This window comes from Acinonyx jubatus, chromosome F2 (assembly GCF_027475565.1).
Source record: "Acinonyx jubatus isolate Ajub_Pintada_27869175 chromosome F2, VMU_Ajub_asm_v1.0, whole genome shotgun sequence".
Classification (NCBI taxonomy): Eukaryota; Metazoa; Chordata; class Mammalia; order Carnivora; family Felidae; genus Acinonyx; species Acinonyx jubatus.
Window position 1 is genome coordinate 12,745,711 of NC_069394.1, and position 9,574 is coordinate 12,755,284.

Consider the following 9,574-nt stretch of genomic DNA (forward strand, 5'->3'; position numbering starts at 1 on the left):
GGTGCATCCAGGTGAGGCTATGTGATCACATCGATCAACAGAGAGGACAAGCCCTGAGCGTCGCCTCCACCATCTTGGATTAAGAAGCAGCTGTGCCTTCTCCAGTCTCCCTTCCCCCATTTTCTGACTGGAGACAGAGGATTCCGAGGCCCTTGAGGATGGTGATTCCACAAGACACAAAAAGCCTGTGTCACTGAATCATCAAGTGGAAAACACCCACCCCTAACTAGGAATACCCATACTGATACCCTGGTTGTATCTTCCTCCTCTGTATCCCAAGATTCAGCCTCTTGCCATACTCCCCAGTAAGCATGGAATATATATTTGTTGACTGAAAAATCAGCACTTACCTCAACTGTAAATGGGAATAAGAATCTTTTAAAGACTTGAAATCAAGATACCGAATCATACAATTTTGTGAGTTCTTTACGCTCTGAAGTCTAAAATCTCTGGTCCAATTAATCCTCCAGATTTTTCTGCTTTGGTGTTTTCCAGTTTATCTTTGGCTCCAATTTTGTAAAATTCCATTCCTGTGATTCCCCCCACCCCCATATCTATCTATATTTTGTGTTGTGTAAACTATCTGGTCCTGGTTTGAGGTGGGGAAGAACATACTTCTCTTTGATTTGCCAAGGCAGATCAGAGCAACTAATATTTATTAAGGAGTTGATAAGAAAGAACATTCTGCTAAGCAAATTGCATGATTAAGTCCAGGCTCTCTGCTAAGCAAATTACATGCAGTGGCTCACTTTTTCAACACCCTATTATCCCCATTTCATAGGTAAGAAAACATAATTAGAGAGATTAAGCGATTTGTCCAATGTCACATACTTAGTAAACAGTACACTTGGGATAAGAACAGAGGTTCATCTGATTTAAAACCTGAGTTTTAATCTCCAGGCTCTGCTACCCGGTTGCAAGCAACGGACAAACTCCAGCTCACCTAAGCAAAAAAAAAAAAAAAAAAAAAAAAAAAAAAAAAAAATATATATATATATATATATATATATATATATATATAAAAGAAGGATTGAAGATGAGTGTAAGGGGAAAAAAATCACAGAGAACTAAAAAGGAGCAGGCAGGGATCAAAGCAGCTCTTTCGAGCCCAGGAAGGAAAAACTAACAAACAGCCTTTTCTTTGGGGAGGGCTCTGGGACCAAGAGGCATCTGTTTTCAGCATTCGTGTTGCTCTGCTCCAGAATCAAATTCCATGCCAAGCCTCCAGCCTCACTCACAACCCCTGTCTGCTCCTTGGCCAGAAGAGAGGGCCACTATGAGGGTAGCCCCACCAAAACTGTAGTCAGCGGGATGAGGTAGCCCCCAAAGAAGAATAAGGGTGCTATCGCTAGAAAGAGGGGGACTGGACTTGGAGAGGCGAAACAAGGGATGTGTGGTTGCAGCACAGTGCAAATCCCCAATCTACGAGAAGCTATGGTGCCCACATAATGCCCAGATTTCCAACCCCTCACCAGGCTCAGCAAAGCCCGAAGTCGATCTTTCCTTTCTTGAGTAGGGTTGGTTCTGGCTTGATTTGGTTCAAATTGTGTTCTCCCATTCATTAGCTATGTGTCTTTGGAAATTTACTACACCTCTTAAAGTCCCAGTTTCTCCACCAATAATAACAAAAAAAAAAGTCTGGTACCACCTGTCTACCTAGCGTCCAGGGCCACTGTGAGGATTCGAGTCAATAACACATGAAGGGCTTTCAGCATGACGCCTTGCACGTTGAAAGAACTCATAAAGTATTAGCTATTACTAATACCACTGTCATCAGACTGCTAGGACGCAGGTCCAGTCTTTCCTCTGAACACAGAACACCTACTGGCAAAACTCATGGCTGTCAAATGCCAGTCCGTGATCGAGCAACTCACCAATCTGCAACAGAATCTGGCGTCAAGGTGCCCTTTATGAATTCGCGATGATAAGATATAGCAGTTGCTCGGGTTTTTTTTTTTTTTAATGTTGTTATATATTCTCTAATCGCTAAACTAAAGTGGTGCATCCCTATGTCTGCCCGTCCATTGTTTCCACAATTTTACTCATCCGTGGATCTCAGGATCTGAGAACACCCAGCACACCTCCCTTGACCAGCATCGTCTCCGGATGCTCCTGCATGACGTCACTTGCATTAAAGGAGTCCTTCTCTCCCTGTTCCTTGCTCTCCGGCACCTACTTGCTTTAGTTTTCCTTGTAAAATTATACATTTATTTGTCCATCTGTTTATTGTCTGTCTTCCCTCTTAGAACGTAAGTTGCATGACATCGGGCACATTTTTTTTCGTTCATCTCTGTATTCGCAGGTGTCAGCACACTCCTTGGCACGTGTACGTATGCTAGTTCCTCCAAAAACCTAAAACAGACCAAGAAAATGAAACAAACAAACAAACAAACAGACTTGAAAAAAGACTCTAGATTAAATGACATGGATGAAGAAAGAAGGGTCCTCCTTTTAGAACCGGAGAGAGCTCCCGTGAATACATGCTGCCAGGGCCCTCGGAGCCTCCCTTCTTGCCTCTGCAGCCTGATACCAGGGTCATCCGGAGCTTTAGTGAGAAAATTGAAGCCAAGCTTCTGTGGATGACACCGTCCGTGCAATTGCTAGTATCTCTGGCCCCGGCTTGACTTTGGTATTGTTCCAAGTGTTCGTCCAAGTGTGATGTCCTATTTCCTCCAAAGAAGACCCTACCCCCTGTGAGGTGGTGAGCACATCCTATATTCCTCCTGCACTCACTGCTGCAGCAAGCACAACCCGAAGCAGAGGGCACCTCCCGAGCACGGAGCAGGCCGTGCCCATCACAGGAGTCCAGAAAGACGCAAGGTCTACATGGCAGGAACCGGGCCTGCCTCGCCCCCCCGCTGAGCCTTGAACCAACCACAGTGTCTGGCCCACAGGGGGTGCCCCACATCATCTGCTGAACAAATGAATCTGACTGGCTGGGAGTGGGCAAGAACAGGCAAGCCCTGACGACAAGAACATGACTTAGCGGGTCCTAAAATCACATGGGAACTGAGGAGCTAAAGAAAAGGAGGAGAGCTCCGGAGAGGAAATGTGCTGGGCTCTGCACAGGCAACATGAGCAAAGATCTTGCTAGATCCACCCCTAAGACTCTTTGAATTCCTTGTCTGTGTAAATTCTTGGATGTCAATCCAGAGAGAAAAATAGTTCTCATGCCTTTCATACTCCTCTCTTAGACTGTTCATAGCAGTCAAAACTCCAGAATGACTAGGGAGAGACGGTCTCGGTAAGTTTAGAAAGTGAGAAAAAAGGAAGGAATAAGGGAAAGAAGGAGAGAAGGAAGAAAAGAGGAAGAGAAGAAGGGGGTGTGAGAGGGGAATGGAGACTCTAGTTCTATCCAGTTGGTCCTGTAAGGTCAGTTTGTCCCTTTTGACCTGGGAATCAACTGGGGGGAGGAGATACAAAGATGATAGCTAGATGATATAGATGAGAGGAAGAGAGAGAGAGAGAGAGAGAGAGAGAGAAGGAGATGGGTGGATGGATGGGTGGTTAGAAGTTTAGATAGGTAGGTAGATAAATGATAGATAAAAAAGATGATAGATGATGATGATGATGATAGATAGATAGGTAGACAGACAGATAGATAGATAGATAGATAGACAGATAGATAAGAGAAGTAGATAAGAAATGGATGGATGGAAGATTAGATAAGTAGGTAGATAGATAGAGAGAGAGATAGAGAGAGGTTTTTTCAAGGCTTTAGGCATGAAGATGTTCTTGTTGGCATTAATCAAAAGAGCAAACAATCCAAATTACCAACATATTTTGCTGAGGGAGGTGAAATTGTGGTAGATCTCCTCTGCAGCATAGTGGAGAGCGATTTAAATGATGCATCTGAGGATTTACCGCAACATTTTTAAAAAGAGGCTTATCATGTTACATTTTTATTTTATTTTTTTAAAATCATTGTAACAGCTTTGCTGAGATAAAGTTCACATGCAATACAAGTCACGCTTTAAGGTGTCAAATTCCACGATTTTAGTATACTCGCAGAATTGTACAAGCTCACCACAACCAGTTTTTAGAACCTATACAAACCCTCCCCCCAAAATGCCTTACCTTACTCACCAGCAGACAATTCCCATTTTTCCTAATCCCTAAGGCCCAGGAAACACTCATTTTTTTTTCTATTTCTATGGATTTACCCACTTTGAACATTTCATAAAAGTGGAATAATGCAATATGTGACCTTTTGTATGTGGCTTTTTTACTTAGCATTATGTTTTCGAGGTCCATCCCAGTTTTAGCATGGATCCCCCATTTCTTTTTTTATTGCTGAATAATATTCCATTGTGTAGATATAGCTTATTAACCCATAGACTTCATTTGACAAACATTTGGGTTGTTCCCACTCTTTTGGCTATCATGAACAATGCTGTTATCAACATTCCTGTATAAGCTTTTCTGTGGACATATGCTTTCATTTCTCTTGGGTGTATGTCTGGAAGTGAAATTATTGGGTCACATGGTAACTCTCTGTGTCACCATTTGAACACTTGCAAAGCTTTGTCCCAAAATGACTATACTGTTTTACATTCCCACCAGCAGCGTGTGATGATTCCAAATGTTCCACATACTATCATGTTACATTTAAAAAAATTTTTTTAATGTTTATTTATTTTTGACAGAGAGAGAGAGAGAGAGACAGAACATCAGGCGGGGGGTAGGCGGGGCAGAGAGAGAGGGAGACACAGAATCTGAAACAGGCTCCAGGCTCTGAGCTGTCAGCACAGAGCCCGACACAGGGCTCGAACTCACAGACCGTGAGATCATGACCTGAGCCGAAGTCGGACACTGAGCCACCCAGGCACCCCTCATGTTACATTTTTATCATTTGCTCTCTGCCTCCCTCTGTGATGCTCAGGCCCAGTTGCTGTGGGTTTTCTTTAGACTTAAGATTTAATGTGAATGAGGGGAAAGGTTGAGTGGCTGTTAGGGGTTAAAAAATCTGGCCTTAATTTCTATTGATACAACTAACTTTTAATTAACAGCAGAGGGGAAAAAGGAAAGAAAAAAAGCTGTATCATCAATCCATCCAGATGTCAGTTGCCATTTAGCTGTGAACACTTACTTTTTACTGCACCAAAAACTCCCAAGATGTATTTTGACATTATTTACCCTCCTTTGTAATTAGAGTTAGCAAGACCGGCATCTTTTAACATGAGGGTGTTCTTTGAAAACCTGCCACCATTTTGGATGGGAAACCTATAATTACAACTTTTACTGTATTATGCTGCTAAGTTTATTTTAGATGAAAAAAAATCCTTTGGCTCTTTGGTCATGGTCACTGGAAACAAAGAACGTAGGAGGCAATGAAGACGAAAGAAGAAAAGCCTGGGCGCCCCACATTCTTTGATGATGCAAATTTAAGTGTATTCGAGGCTCTGCTACTTACAAGTAACCAGCTGTAGTGGGTTGAATGGTACCTCCCCAAAAGAAGTGCCCATGTCTTAACCCCTGGAATGTATGAATGTGACTTTCTCTGGAAAAAGGGGTCTTAAATATCACAAGTTGAGATCATCCTGGACTATCTGGATGGGCCTTATAGTCAACGACATGTGTCCCTATAAGAGACATCCATTGGGCAGACACAGGGGGAAGAGGAGAAGGCATATGAAAACAGAGGCAGGGGCTAGAATTAAGCAGGCCACAGCCAGTGAGCACCCGGAGCCCCCAGAATCTGGAGGCACCACGGAAGGGTCCTTCCGTAGAGCCTTTGAGGCAAGCCCTGATTTCAGACTTCTGGCATCCAGAACGGAAATACAGATTGTCGTAATTTGTCACGGAAGCCCTAGGAAGCTAACACACCAGCTGTGTGGTCTTGACACGATTATGTCACCTTCCTGAGCCATTTTCGCCTCATCTGTTAGGTAAGGACAGTAACACCTACCTGTAGGGGTGTAATGGGGATTAAACCTAACATGATTCAGACAGCCTGGTGCTTAGTAGGTGCTCAATAAATGGTAGTTGTGGTTATTACGCTGCTGTTATTAATACTATCTATTTCACAAAACTTGAAGGGAAGCAATAATCAGAGACCCAAGAAGGCTTCAAGACTCTGCTTTTGTTCTGTTTTGCTTTTTCCCCCTCAAGATATGTTATGAAAGACTGGACTATTTTTAATGCAGTTTTCGAACTACTGAAGGTTTGCATTCAAGGAGTTTTTTCAGTGACCTCACCCTATGCTGAGATCCATGATAAATGCTAAGCTGAGTAAATATTAAACCAAAGAAAGTGGTCAAGGAAGCAGGTTATAATTAAGCGGGTGTTACAGTCTATTAACCCTCTTTATAGGAAAAAAACAATGGTCTTTCCATGAAAGAAACCCAACTTGAACCACAGGCTGGAAAATCTTAAGAGAATGGAGTTAATTTGATTAGCCAGTCATGTTTCTCCTCTCAATAAACCCTGGCCAAGTTCAGACCATGGACTCCTAATTTCAGGGAGAAACCCAACGTCTCTCTTTTTCTGGCTCTCATGCCCTCTCCGGGCATTCACTCATCTTTTCTATGACAACTAGGATTACCCTCCCTCAGTCACTACCATCTGTCTTTACTGCTCTCGTTTCCACTACCGCTGTCCTAGTTCGGCACCTCCTCAGTCTTCCCTGGATGACAGCTGCTGTCCCCTCACTGATTTTACTCTTCCTTCTGTGCACCCCTATAGACCATTTGCATCCAGCAGCCTGAATGAATGAACTTGTAAAAGCGTAAATTACTCCACGTCAACTTAAAGCCCCCCAGCAGCTTCCCATCTCCCTCAGAACATAACCTAAGCATCTTGCCCTGGACTCTGAAAGCCTAACATGTCCTCTTTCCCTAGGTTCTGTCACACTGACCTCCTTTCTGCTCCCCAAACTCACCAACTTCATTCCCTCTTTTGGGACTCTCCTTCCAGCAGCCTCTCTGCTTTACAAGGCTGCCCCTTTCCTTTCTTATGAATGGCCCATCCTTGACTCTCACATCTCTCTTGCATGTTACCTCCTCGGAAAGGCTGTCTTTGACCACCAACCACTCTCAATTCCACCACCTTGTCTGACTTTTTTCTTAGTGTTTATCTGAATAGGCATGCTTATGAGTTTGCTCACTTGGTTTCTATCCCCCTCGTTAGAATATAAACTTCTTTCGAGCAGGAACTTTGGCCATCTTGGTCACTGCTCTGTCCCCACCGCCTAGGATAGTGCCTGGCTCATCAAAGGTGACCATAAATATCTATCAAGTGTTCAATGATTATTGACTTAGAGCAGTGGCTCTCAAATGGGAGTGATTTTGCCCCCAGAGGATATTTTCAGGGTCAGGATATGATACTTGACTTTGGAAGGGTGGGTCCACAATGTACACAGAACACTTGGATATGACACACACTCTAACCAGGACTATACGAAAGATTTACCAGAGGGGAGACTTTTCCCAAAACTTTCATTACCATACCTACATACCACCTGTTCTACGATGTATACCATATTGGTTCTCTAAATCAGCTTTAATCTAAATACGTTTCTTTTTAAGCTTTGACCTCGCTAGTTTTATGAGACTGTATTCTTTCCTACCAATTCACTTTTTAAAATGGCTTTATGGGAATGCGATTCATGTGCCATACAATTCGCCCATCGAAGGTGCACAACTGAATGGCTTTTAGCATATTCCTAGATATGTGCGACCATTACCACAGGCCAGCTGAGAACATTCTAATCAGTACTAAGCACTTAAAAATGTTTATCTACCCGCTCCCCGCGGGCATCTTGCTGACCAGCAATGATAGAAGGTACCTCCCTTTTGGACACTGCTTGACACCCAGTCTTTGGGGTACAGAGCAAGACAGGGGTAGTTGGGCTCCTCCTGATGTATGTGGCCTACTGTTTGGGAAGATGGATATGGGTGAGGAAAGGTTAAGTCCTAAGGAGCAACAATATAGGGCTTTGTGGTTTGTGGAGAAGCCTGAGGTCAGGAAAGGAGCCAAGAGTGAAGTCTCTGGTTTGAGGTCTCCAGTGCACAGATTAGGTGAGAACGGGTTGGGAAGCATCAGAGATTAGGACCCAGGTATAAAAGCAGAGTTTCTCCAAGGGGGTTGTCAATTACAGGAAGATGCCTACAGCAGCAGGGAGCAGCCTCCCGGCTCAGTCCCACCCTGCCTGGCCAGGCTTCTGGATTCAGGGTCCATCCTGGTCCTCTGACTACACTCCTCCACTCCCAACATCCTGCAGCAAGGTGCTGGGCAGAGAGCAATGCCACATTCTCTAGGAGACCAAGACTCTGGTCCTAGCTGCCCCCCCCCACCATCACCCCAGGGTCACCTCCTGAGGGTCCAGCCAGATCTGTTTACAAAGACCCTGACAGCTCCATTCAGGCTACCAAAAATTTTACAAGACAAAAATAGTACACTCAACCTTTCGATGTGGAAGTCTGAGAGAAATGGCATGATTTTTACATGGGCATCGTTTGGATGGAAAAGGACGTCTGCTGAGAGATCAAGCCCTCTCCGCGTTGTAGGAGGCAGGGAGATAAGCATCACATAAATACAGACTTGGCACGTGGAGCTTTCATGTCGGTTCTTCTGACACCAGACAGTCTGTTGCCATGGAAATTGTTCCATCACTTCACAAATACAGCCTCCCTTCCAGAAGTGCAGAACGGCCTAGCACGTCTGCATTCGGGGATCAAACTTGAAGGCTATCGTTCTGCCCCACGCAGGGCACACCTCTCGCATCTCTCACTTTGTCTTCTGACCTCACGATGAAGGATTTGGCCGCATTAGCGTGATACGGTTAAAGGGTAGTTTCCCCTTTACTGACAAAGAGCCTCCAGGAGTCTTTCCTCCTCTCGGCTAGCGAGCGGATGCATGGTGCCTCGTTGGCCTTAAAGAATCCAGCCCCAGCTAAGGGTCTGTTCAGCCCGCTTCTGGGTCTGGGGGAAGGTGCTCTTGAGATATTTCGTGTGACTGGCTGCAAAGAAGGCGTTTGGTTGTCTCCTAAAAATATCCCTTTGATAAGACATCAGGCAAGTCTGCTGGCTCCCAGGCAGTGCTCAGGGTGTCAGAGAACACACAGAGATGGCTCAGGCCAGCATTCCTGTCGGTGTATTTACGCACTGGTCATAGTAACACAGGCTGTAACCTAGGCTTCCAGTTAGCAAAGCACTATCTATGTGTTATTTCACTAGGTCTCAGAAGTTCCCCGAGGGAAGATAATGCCACGATTAGTAGCACTCACCCAGGGAGCCTGGGAAAAGTCAAACAGATGTCTTTTGACTCCAAATCCCTTGCTTAGAGCCCATCCCACACCCTCAGAGAAACACGGTGCCTGGCAGAAAAGGATCAGAGCCAGACAAAAGTACAGCCAGGTTGTCAATGAGGGATGTAAATGAGGAGGGAGAGAAAAATCCCATGTTTTAGGGGAAGTCAGAACGACTTCATGGAGGAGGGAGTATTGGATGAACTAGACGTTTGAAAGTGGGAATCGGGAGTGAGACTCCTCCTCAGCCAGAATACTTACAGATTTCCCCGAGGCTGGCCTCCCTGATAACGAGTAAGGAAGAAGTTGGTCTTAAACGCTTTCCAC